Here is a 12,498-nt window from a genome sequence, read left to right as displayed (position 1 = left end):
CCACTCAGAAGTGTAGGTCAATGGCCTTGAGGCCTAGGACTAAATATACTTACCTGGGCGTTTATTGGGTTAATATTTTAAGTACAGTTTTTCTTTTGTTTGTAAATAAATCACTCACCGTTTGCACAAGAACTACTCAGAGTCGTCATATCGTCCACTTGCAACTTCATCCCGCCATACCATTCAGACACAACCTACCCGGTGGCTTCCTGTCTCCTCATGGAAGCAATGGTTTACATATGTGTGCCAGTGGCCCAGTTGCTCTGTGTGTGGTACGTGTCCAGCAGAACTTGTGAAGCTCATGCTGATATTGTGAGTTTGAGCTTCTCCTGCAATGCAAGTTTGAAGGGTATCGTACTCTGCAAGGGTCGGACTGGATAACGTCTAAAGATCATCTCCATCAGCAATTCAAGCATCTATCCAGAGCCGTGTCCATGTCTGAGTCACAAAGTTTACTATAAACTATAATCCAAGAAGTTTTGCCTTGTAAATCTTAACACTATTACAGAAAGATGAGTTCTGAGTGGAAGCAGAGGAAAAACGATACCGCTGCAAAACCGAGGACTGCACTAGACGACCACCTGATTCCACATGTAATGGGAATTCTTGCACCAGATGAGCTGAAGATATTGTGATCGTGTCTCGCGTGAGCTCCAGTGGAACGTGCAGTCAGTGAGCAGTACTTGTGAAGCCGTGCTGAGGTTCGAGCCTCACCTGGAGCATTGGTTTTAAGGGCATTTCACTCCGAGGGGGCTGATTAAGTCATTTTTTGAAGGCATAGCCATTATTCATGGTCGTACTGCTGTTTGATGTGAAATACCACATGTATGAACTGCTTACATTGTTCCAACCTGCAAAGATCAATTCCAGTCATGAATCTGCCAAACTTCTAGTTTTTTCCTTCTAGATTTATTTATTAACATAAAGTTCTCTACAACTGTGGTTGCTGTAGCTTGGAGTATGACGTGTCTTTAGGTCCATTTCAGCTCCATAAATTCTTTAAAAATAATGCCAGGAATGGCCTTTACACCACTATTTCCACTTTAATGAACATCTAATGAACAGACAGACACAAACACGAGTACATGCTTACATGTAACAATGCTTATACATGATGTAAACACATAAGATAAAAGCAGAGATGTTCCTCTTTACATCAGTCACATTGACAGAAACTTGCATGTTATCAACGATTAAGGAATCTTGCTTAAATGTGCAGCATGGCTTTCAACCCAGTGCACTGTTTTGTCAAATTTAACGAATTTCTCTCTGTTCTGTGTGTGCGCTGGAAAAAAGCCTGTGTTGGTAAACAGTCCTGGCTCCATAAATGGGAAACAAACAAAGTGTCTCAGACCGAACGACACAAAAGTTTTATAAATAGAAAAAGAGGAGAAAATCTGAAGAACAAAGCTTACATCATATAGGGGTGTTTTAGCGGTGGAGAGACGTATGACAGTAGGCTAAAGTTGGCTTCCTATTTCCATGTTCCTGTTTTACCTTGTAAAACCTTAATCATGCAGTGGTTCCATTCTGGCACCTGTGACTGCTGCACCATTTAAGGTGGAACGGGAAAATATGAAAAAGGAGCTGCCAGTGAAGAAGTTGACTTGCATGAAAAGGGATGAGGAGGCTGCTCTGTTTCTGCTTGACAGGTGGCATTCACTCATTTTTGCTGTTTCACAGAACCAATAGCTCAGTGTTGTTTTGTCCTGTTTGCTAACATTTATGAAAGCAACCACAACTATAAAGACAGTATGCTAATATTAGCTACATTACAGCTAATATTAGTTACATTACTAGCTAACTTTATATCATAGTATTCATCCATACAATGTTGGTGTATTTTTTACAGCCGCAAATAAATAAATAAATAAATAAATAAGTAAATAAATAAAATAAATAAATAAATAAATAAATACAAAACAAGTTTGATAGTCCAGTGTTTGCTTGGGGTGGAGCTTTTGAAACAGCATTAAAGAGAGGCGTTTTCTCGTTTCACTTCAGATCTATCTATCTATCTATCTATCTATCTATCTATCTATCTATCTATCTATCTATCTATCTATCTATCTATCTATCTATCATGTATAATGTAAAATCTGCTGTAACCCCAAGCATCCCTGTGGTAGCACGTCTTGAATGGAGACCCAATTTTACTCTTTTCAGCGACAAAGAACGTAAACATGCATGCACGCAGTATGAGCTTGAGTTTAATGATTCTGCTCCCAGCATGAATCTCTCTACACTGAAGATCACAGCACCAGAACATCAAGGATAAAGACCTTCTGTCTTCGTCCTATTTTAAGCTTCACACAAAAGCCTTGTTGTCAGCATTGCAAAGGCTTTGTGCCCTGCTCCCAAATGCATTCCCACTGAACTGGCTTGCATTCTGAGCAGTATGCTGTTTGCCGTTGAGTCATAAAACTAAAGCACTTGAACTGAAAAGAGTGCCGGGATGATCGGTTACGTGCCGATAAGGTACAGTGTTTGGGGAAAAGGGGAGTCATTGTATTTTGAAGTGATTGAAGCAGAATATCTTTATGGCTCTTATACTTGAAAATGATTTTGTTTAAGCAATGAAACAACAGCGACAGTTAAAAATATACAAAATAAAATAAAGAGGACCTTTAATGGGACCTACTATGCTCATTCTCAACGTTCATCATTTCTACTTTATCGACCAGAATAGATTTACAGGCTTCAGTGTTCCAAACACACGTTATTTTCCTCATACTGTGCATCTCTATTCACCCTCTGTCTGAAACACTCCACTTAAGTCCTGTTTCTCAAAGAGTCCAGTGTGCTCTGATTGGTCAGCTCAGCGATTCTGTACTGCAGGCAGACCCTTCGCTCCTAATCAGCGGAAAACACTGTTTCTCAGTGGCGTTGGTTCTGCTGTATCAGTCTAATCCATCCTGAGTCGACCCTGAAAGTCAGAGCAGTGTCTTCTCCACATGGTTAAAACTCTGACCACACTCTTCCTCCTCTAATAGCTGCTGTGTGCTGTGTGACGGCGTGCCCAGCTTGATGGTAGGTGGGCAGGAAGGATTGTGTTATGAGATTCCGGCATCTTGTAACAAAGGAAAAGAGCTAGAATTCCAACGAGACATTTCAGGCAGCTGAGCGAAGTGATTACTTTTAGAGGGACTTTCTCCCTCTGGAGTGAACTTTGAGCTTTGTGACTTTGCAGACGGCACACAAGCTACACAACAACAAAAAAACCATACAAATGAAAAAGCATTATGGCTTCCCTTTAAATTGCTTGGCCTCTGTTGGTACCACATACAGTGTTATATGCTAAATGGATGAAAGTATTGGGACACCTTCACACAACTTTGCAGCTATAACAGCTTCTCTTCTAGGAAGCTTTCTGCAAGAGGAGTGTCTGTGGGAAGTTTTGCCCGTTCATCCAAAAGAGCATTTGTGAGGTCAGACACTGATGTTGAATGGGAGGTCCTGGCTTGCAGTCTCTGTTTTAGTTCATCCCAAAGGTGTTCAATGGGGTAGAGGTCTGGGCTCTGTGAAGGCCAGTCCCACCAGCCATGCCTTTATGGGTTTTGCTTTGTGCACTGGGACACAGTCATGCTGGAACAGAAAAGGTTCTTCCCCAAACCATTCCCACAAAGTTGGAATACAGTTGTCCAAAATGTCTTGGTCTGCTGAAGCATTAAGGTCTCCCTTCACAGGGGTCTACAGGCCAACCCCTGAAAAATTTCCCCATAGCATTATCTCTCCTCCACCAAACTTTAAATGTTGGCACAATGCTGCTGGGCATTTGCCAAACTTCAGCCTCAGCACTCAGTGACTCTGCAACTTTAAATGGTTTGGGCCTTCATGAATGAGTTGCTGTGGTGCCTAAACAGTTCCACTTTTCAATAATACTAATAATATCAAGGAGGGAAGAAATTTTACGAACTGACTTGTTGTGATGGTGGCAGGACTTTGACAGGACTACAGGCAAATTCAGTGAACTCCCATTCTTTCACATATGTTTGTAAAGGTAGACTGCATGGCTACAACTGTGGCAATGGGAATGAATAAAACACCAGAATTCATTGAATAAGATGTGTGTCCCACTAGTTTTGTCAATATAGTCTAAAAAGAGAGATAATTGCACCAATTTGCAAATTTTAAAAAATGGAATCAAAACACTCAATTATTTACATAGACAAGATCTCATTAACTCCCACTTACACACAAACCCTGATACTGAAACAGCTGTCCAGGCAGACGTGGATGAACATATCCACAGTGTCTCATCAATGCCCTAGATGATGAAACTCTCAAAACTCATTCCCCAGGTGGGGCTCAAGTTCAAAACCTCGGCATGACCTGACATACACTGTCATATAGTTTTGATTGCAATTTTACCTCTGCAGGCATTCTGAATTCAATAACACAACCTTTCAGAAGACAAATGGGGAAATCAATCGGTCTTACCGAACAGGAGTGAAAGAAAACTCTTTCGTTTGATAGATCTCTGGGAGCAGGATTCAAACAAATCTCTAGATTAATATTTCCCTCTCTGATGGGAATAAACCTGTACCAGTGAAGTGACTCAGACATGGACTTCTTCTTTCAAATTTTCCAAGAATAGTGTTTTAGAAGGAAAATCTGGCAGTGACCTGATCTCTCCAAACATAGAAACACATCTTGCTTTTTTTAGGTGTCCAGAGTAAAGGTCTGAGTTCTCTTCTGCAAGAACCATAAAGGTATACAGAGAGATGTAAGTTCTATTCCTGGCTTTTTTGTCAAACTGAATCAAACAAGTCTATCAAGGTATATTTTAATTGCCTAATAGGGATAGTTTAGAATATCCAGGCTGAAGGCTGGAAGTTACTTCTACAAGTACTAGAGGTACTACAATACTACAGGTATACACAGAGTACTACAGGTATACACAGAGGTTTAAGCTGTACTTCTGGCTTTTTACCGTGTTCGATCAAAGAGGTCTGTAGATGGCTGTTTGATTGTCTTGTAGAGATGAACCTTTACACGTCGTCCAATCATTCAATCAGGTCAGTCAATAGTTTTCCAGAAGCATGATTTAATGAATGCTCTATATTAATGTAAATCTATAGTAATAAATCTAGAAGGAAATGTGAGGCTATAACAACAGAGAGAACCCCATTCTTTGATTTATTTAATTTTATTTTTTTATTTTTAGCTTATGCAGTCATGAGTTGTTCCACTCTCATTGTGCCACTGGAGCTCATGCATGACAAGATTGCAACAGCTTCAGTTCACCTTGAGTGTCAATTCCCATTATGTTATGAATCAGACTATCGTCTTGTGCAGTGGAGTCAGCCTGGGTTCCTCTCAGTCCTCAGTCATGCAGCGATATCATTTTTTCCCTCTGCTTCCACTCTGAGCTCATATTCCAGTCTTCTTATAACAGTGTTAACAGACATGGACTTCTCCCTTTCCAGGTTTGTAGATGTCCATGAGTAGGAGAAGGTGTGGCAGCAATCCCTGCAAACTATCTTTCTTCTAACAACTGTGTTTCACATTTACAGCATTTGGCTGATGCTCTTTTACAGAGCAACTTACAGCATAATAATCTTACCCAGACAGGGATTGAACCCCAGTCTAGAAGGCAGAGGTGTTATCCACTGCACTAACCAACCACTGTCAGGGTACAGCACAAATGCAGTCCCCTACTACCAGAAACTACGCAGTAGAGATTCCCACATTTGGGGAATTCACAAGGGTCAGCACCACCAAAGTGCAATGCCAGAGCCTCTCCCTGGGTGAACCACCTTCGTGATCATGGCATTGCCCCTGCCAGGTAAGTGTTGAACTTTGTAGTGTAAAACTTCTTAGAAATGGTATAAATCAACTTTTCAGGTTGGTCAAGAAATTTCCACAAAAAAGAGCTTAAAGAAAACGGTTTAGTCTAATATTAGACAAGTTGAATCAGAAGTAAAGTCCAGTCTGCAGCGCTGTAGGTAGCCCACCCTCTGTCTGGTGACTCCGACATGGACTTCTTCCTCCCAGGTTTGTAAATGATCAGCAGCAGGTCTGGCACTAAAGATTGTAAATCAAAAATCATTCCTACAACAGTGTTGAACTTTAGAATGTACAAAACTTTCAGAAGTAAAGATTTCTGGGCTGTACATTACAAAACAAGTTGTAGAAGGAAAATCTGGACTGGTCTCTCTGAACAGCGAAAATTGTTTGGCATATTTGTCCAGGCTGAAGGGCATAACGTCTGCCAGAACCCTGCAGGTATACACAGTTATACTTTCGGCCTTTTGTCTTATTGCATCAAACAGATTTCTAGATGGATGTTTGACTGACAGATGGGAGTGAACCACTATATGTCGTCCAATTAACTCCTTGTTTTTCATTGTGCAATATGCTAAGTACAATACAGATTTCTATGCAACTCTTATTTTATTTTATTATTATCCTTATTTTGTTGTAAATAGTCGAGATTTAACTTTAATTTTTATTATTTATAATGTTGATAAGGTTTATACTGTAATAGTGTGAATTTCCCCGCTGTGGGACTAATAAAGGATCATCTTATCTCATCTTATCTTGTAAAGTGAGAAACCCTTAAAAACGCTGCTCCAGATGTGGTTCGGACTCACAACTTCAGCATAGCTTCATATGCACTGCTGTATTAGCACCACGCACTGACCAATAGCGCCACTAGAACACATATCAGTCTGTACTTCAGCAACTTCAGTTCGCTTTGTCTAACAAACTCGGTTCCTTCCAGGCCACAGACTTGCAGTGTTTTGTGTTTTCTTTTCTTCCACTCTGAATTCATTGTCCAGTTGTTCTACAAATGTTTTGATCTTTGTAATGTACTTAACTTCTCAGGACATAGTTTAAAATCAAAGCTTTCTGGTTGGTACATCACTAGAACAAGTTTTAGAAGCAAAATCTGGCAGTGACTTGGTCTCTACATACAGGGATTTCTTAAAATGACTTTCTGTGAGAATCATGCAGATATACACTGAGGTCTAAGCTCTTCTCTCATCCTTTTATCATGTTGGTTTTTAGGTCTTTAGGTGGATGTTTGATTGGTTGCTATAGATAAACCTTTACACGTTGTCCAATCGGATCCTTGTCATCCACTGATATCTGTCACTGTTTGGGTGTTTGATGGGGATGAACCTATACACAGGTCAGCTCCTTATAGCGTGAAATACCCTTAAATCTTCTGCTCTAGGTGAGCCTCATACTCACTACCTCAGCATGGCTTCACCCATATTGCTGTATAAGTACTGCACACTGACTGATTGCACCACTACACCACACACCAAGCCTTGTTTCAAAATCTTTAGTCCACCTTGTGGAACATTTCCTATTACATTTAGACTTGGACTTGGTCTAGTGCAGCAGTGTCAAAGTGGGTTCCTACCAGGCCTCAGCACTGCTCTGGATTCTGCTTATTAAAAGACCTTTAAGAAGGAAAATCTGCCAGTCAGTATGTTTTCACTTAAAAGAGATTAAAGAAACTTCAGTTTACTATTAACTGATAAGTTGAATTAGTTGTATTTAATGAGGAAGCTAGGTAAAGTCTGCAGTGCTGTTATCCACCCACTGTTCTAGTGACCTAGACATGGACTTGTCCAGGTTTGTTGATGATCAGTAGCAGGTTTACCACTAATGAGTGCAAATCTCTCAACCACAGCTGCAGTGATATATGCTTAAACAGCACGTGTCAAGTGAGACTTGAACTCAGAACCTCAGCTTGGCTTCACGTGCCCTGCTGTAAAAGACCACCTTGTATAACACACTTGGTTCATACTAGGCCATGACCTTACAGTGATTTTTCCCCCTTTTTCCCACTCTGAATTCATCTTCCAAATGTCCTATAATGATGAATTTTGTGATGTGAAAAAAATTCTTGGAACGTGCTTTAAATAAAAGTTCCTGGCATGTAAGTGATAAATCCGAGCTTCAGAGGCAGTATATGGCAGTGGATTGGTCTCTCTGAAAAGGAAAATATGTCCTTTTTTAACAGGCTTGAAGGCAGGAATATATTTCTGCAAGAACCATGCAAAGGTCTACACTTCTGGCTTTTTATCATGTTGGATCCAACAGGTCTCTAGAAGGTTGTTGGAATGACTGATGTGGATGTAGTTTTACGTCTTGCACAATCCGCTCCTTGTAGAGTGAGATTCCCTTAAAACTGTTGTGCCAGATGAGGCTTGAACGCATAATCTCAGCAAGGTTTCACATGTACTGCTGTGTAAGTTCCCTGCACTGACTGATTGCTCCACTTGAGCTTGTGTAAACCCCTGATCCAAAAACTTCAGTTCATCTTTTGCAACAATTCCCATTTTATTTGAACTTCAATACAGTTGTCTAGTGCAGTGGTGTCAAACTGGGCTCCTGCCAGACCACAGCACTGCAGTGATTTGGGTTTTTCGATGTCCTCCACTCTGAATTCATCTTCCAAACTTCCTATGCTTAAATAATCGATGAGTAGAGCAAGGGGAAGACAAACATCACAACCCCAGCCCTTTAACATATCTTCCATGTATATACACAACAAATAAAAGGCATTAATCAGGTCACAAACATGAAACCACAGGCTCAAAACATTAACTGTCAAAGAGAAGTAAAGAAAGTAGCAAAATGATTTCTTCTGCAAGAACCATGCAGAGATACCATCAGCTGTAATTTACACTGCATTGGACAATTTGCTCAATATCTTCCAACGGTGATATCGGACATCCTGAAGTCAAACTTGGTGAGGCTCAAAACTCTCAACCTTGGCATGACTTCACGTGTACTGCTGTATAAGTTGTGTTTGGTTAGTGTAGTGGGTAACACCTTTGCCTTCTACGCTGTAGACTGGGGTTCAATCCCCGACCAGGGCAGCACCCTACACTATACCAATAAGAGTCCTTGGGCAAGACTCCTAACGCCACCTTGGCCTCCATGTGTAAAATGATCAGATTGTAAGTCGCTCTGGAAAAGAGCGTCAGCCAAATGCCGTAAATGTATAAGTACCGCGCACTGGAGCTCATGGAAGGAAGGGTTTCGGCATCTTCAGTCCCCCTGGGGTAAAAAGTCCCATTTCATTTGGATTTCTGTCATCTGGTGCTTCAGTGTCAAACTACATTCCTTCTAGGCCACAGCACTGCAGTCATGAGGTGCTATAGCCCAATCTCTTCAGTTCACCTTGTGTAACAATTGCGTTACATTTAGACTCAGACTTTGCTGTCTAGTGCAGGGGTGCCAAACTGGGTTCCTACTAGTCCATGTCTTGCAGTGATATCAGTTTTCTCTCTACTCTCTCTCTGAACTTGAGTGTGCTGATGTTAATGCCAGAGGAGGTTTTGAGCTCAGTTCAAAGCAGTTATTGAGTCAGCAGAGCGTAGGGGGCTTTTTCTGCACCATGTGCCTCAGCAGTTGGCGACCTCTTTAAATAAACATTTCTGGTAGGTATATGCCCAGTCCAAGCTTTTGAAGCAACATATGGCAGTGAATTGGTCTCTTCAAACAGGGAAACGTCTTGAATTTTTTAAGATGTCCAGAATGAAGGCAACAATTTACCTCAAGAACCATGCAGGTATACACACAAGTCCACACTTTATCATGTTGGATTAAACAGGTCTCTTAATGACTCTAGATCAATCACTGGTAGAATGAAGTTCAATTAAAAGGTATTAGGCTTAAAGTCAGGCTCTAACTCACAACCTCCACATGGCTTCACATTGGCCAGTGGGCCAATCAACTTTTCCAAGTAAAAATTTGGAATTTGCTTCTGAAAGAAACACACAGGGGTATAACTTATGCTTTTGGCCTCTTATTGTAACAAACAGGTTCCTGGATGGAAGTTTCATGTTGTACGACCAGCCTCTTGTGGAGTGAGACACCCTTAAAACACGTGAGGCTCGAACTCACAACCTCGGCAGAGCTTTACATGTACTGCTATATAAGTACCATGCGCCGACCAATTGCACTACTGGAGCTCTGATAAAGCCCAAAAGGCCCTCACTTGTTATTGTTATTACTTTTGTTTAAAATACACTACATGGACAAAAGTTTTGGGACACCTACACATTACACCTGTAGGAGCTCTTATGGCATTCCTTTCTAAATCCATAGGCATTAATATGGAGTTGGTCCCCTTTACAGCTATAACAGCTTCCTCTGCTCTGGGAATCTATCTACAAGATTTTGGAGTGTCTGTGGGAATTTTTGCCCATTTGTGAGGTCAGACACAGATGTTGGACGAGAAGGCCTGAATTGCAATATCTCTTCTAGTTTATCCCAAAGGTGTTTGATGAGGTTGAAGTCAGGGCTCTGTGTGGGCCATTCAAGTCCTCCCAAACCCAACTCACCCAGCAGTGCCTTTATAGAGCTTGTTTCGTGTACTTCTGCAATAAACACACAGGTATACAGAGGGGTGTAAGCTATACTTTTGGCCTTTTGTCTTATTGCAACAAACAGGTTCTGAGATGGATGTTTTGACTGAAGTTTCATGTTGTACAAACAGCTTCTTGTAGAGTGAGATACCTTTAAAGCTTTTGCTCCAGGTGAGGCTTGAACTTCCACTCTTAAATCATCTTCCTTTCTTCCTACAAGAGTGTTGAGCGCATATATCCTATAATATGCAAAATGTCCTGGAACATGTTTTAATGTTGAACTTTTCTGGTTGGTACGTCATCAGACCAAATGTTAGAAGGAAAATCTGGCAGTAAATTGGTTTTTCCAAACAGGGAAAAACCCAACAACGACCAAAATTTCCTTAAACATGCTTTAAAGTAAATTTTACAGGTTAGTACGTCATCAGACCAGGTTTAGTAAGGACAGTCTGACAGTCAATAAGTCTCACTGTATCACAGTTTTGTAGGAATAAAGCTGGAATTTGCTTCTGCAAGACGGCATGAAAGAGATTATTCATACACTTGGTAGGTCACATCAAATCAACTCCATTAAGATTTATTATTTGTGTTTAGGCGACAAAGCTAATTGCCCCCCACACACTGTGTGTGTTTTGGTCCAGAGCTTCTACTCATCTTTCTGGAGCCAGTGTAGACTGTAACCCACGTCACGACAGTCCCCAAAGTGTTTAGAGGAATGAAGGGATCCTTTATTACATGGAAAAAAACACAAAATCTTCTTTTTTTCTGTTGTTTATTGTTAATGTTTATAAAAATTGGTTGTTTGTCCAAATAGCTTGCCCATTTGGCACTGAATTCTTAAGAACAACTTATCATAAAAAGATATTGTAAATTAATCACTTGAGTGCTTTTGGACATATACTGCATGGGAAAAAAGTATTAGGACACCCCACCGAATTATTGAGTTTAGATGTTTCAGCCACACCCAGTGGATAAGATGTAGCACAGAGCTTTGCAGTCTCAACAGACAAACGCTGGCAGTAGAACGGGTCGTACTGAAGAGCTCTGTGTCTTTAAATAAGGCGTATGACGCCACCTACGTCAAGTGCTGAAGCGCAGTGCCGATCCTCTGTTGAGTCACTCGCTAAAGAGTTACAAACTATCTCTGAAAGCAAAAAATCAGCAAAGGAACTGCACAGCAGGAGCTCCACTAAATGTCTTCTCTATCTGTCAGCCTGATGGAGGACATTACCTGCCTGACTGCATCGTGATAACTGTGAAGGAGGGATGATGCTATGCGGTGGCTTTTCGGGGGCTGGCTTAGTTACAGTGAATGGAAATCTTAATGCTGCAGCATAACGAGACATTTTGGACAATTGTATGCTTCCAACTTCGTGGGAACAGTTGTGGGGAAGACCCTTTTCTGTTACAGCGTAACTGAGCCCCAGTGCACAAAGCAAGGTCCATAAAGACGTGGTTGGGTGACCTTGGTGTGGAAGAACTTGACTGGCCGTTACAGAGCCCTGACCTCAACCTCATCAAACACTTTTGGGATAAACTAGATCAGATATTGCAAGTTTAAATCAGGTCTGTTTAAACCCGGCTACTTCATGTGTCCAGTATCTGGGTACACTTGGTAATCACATGCGTCTCAGGTTAGTCGGACTGAAATCTGATTGCTGGATTGGGCCAGGATATGCACATCCATATCAAACAATTACCAATTATTCCTTAAGTCATTTGCAGCTTGCTTTGGACAGTAGTGTCTTTGGAAATTACTCTTAAGCCCTTGGTTTTGTCTGGTTCCCAACCATGTGCGTCCTCCAGTACTATCGTCCTCACAGACACAGATCACAAGCCCAGTGGTGCACTGCATGGGGAGGACTTTTGGTTGTACTGGGAGTTGTGGTTATCGAATGTGGCTCGGAGAGACAGATGTGCGTCTCAGTCAGCCAATCACACGGCCGCAGCTCACTGCATTTAGGCCTGTAGAGGTGGTCAAGACGACTTGCTGAAGTGCAGACCGAGCATCAGAACGGGGAAGAAAGGGGATTTAAGGGGCTTTGAACGTGGCGTGGTTGTTGGTGCCAGACGGGCTGGTCTGAGTATTTCAGAAACTGCTGATCTGCTGGGATTTTCACGCACAACCATCTCTAGGGTTCACAGAGAACGGTCCGAAAAA

The 12,498-nt window shown here is 41.4% G+C and overlaps 1 non-coding gene across 1 annotated transcript; it reads right to left on the bottom strand.

Moving 5' to 3' along the window:
- Positions 1-5,632: 5,632 nt before the first annotated feature.
- Positions 5,633-5,796, bottom strand: LOC119263350. Its single transcript, XR_005130264.1, has one exon. It is a non-coding gene; the product is annotated as a U1 spliceosomal RNA (small nuclear RNA).
- Between the last annotated feature and the right edge of the window lie 6,702 nt (positions 5,797-12,498).

This window comes from Pygocentrus nattereri, chromosome 4 (assembly GCF_015220715.1).
Source record: "Pygocentrus nattereri isolate fPygNat1 chromosome 4, fPygNat1.pri, whole genome shotgun sequence".
Taxonomy (NCBI): domain Eukaryota; kingdom Metazoa; phylum Chordata; class Actinopteri; order Characiformes; family Serrasalmidae; genus Pygocentrus; species Pygocentrus nattereri.
The sequence above is the reverse complement of the archived record's forward strand: the minus strand, read 5'-3'. Positions and strand labels throughout refer to the sequence as shown.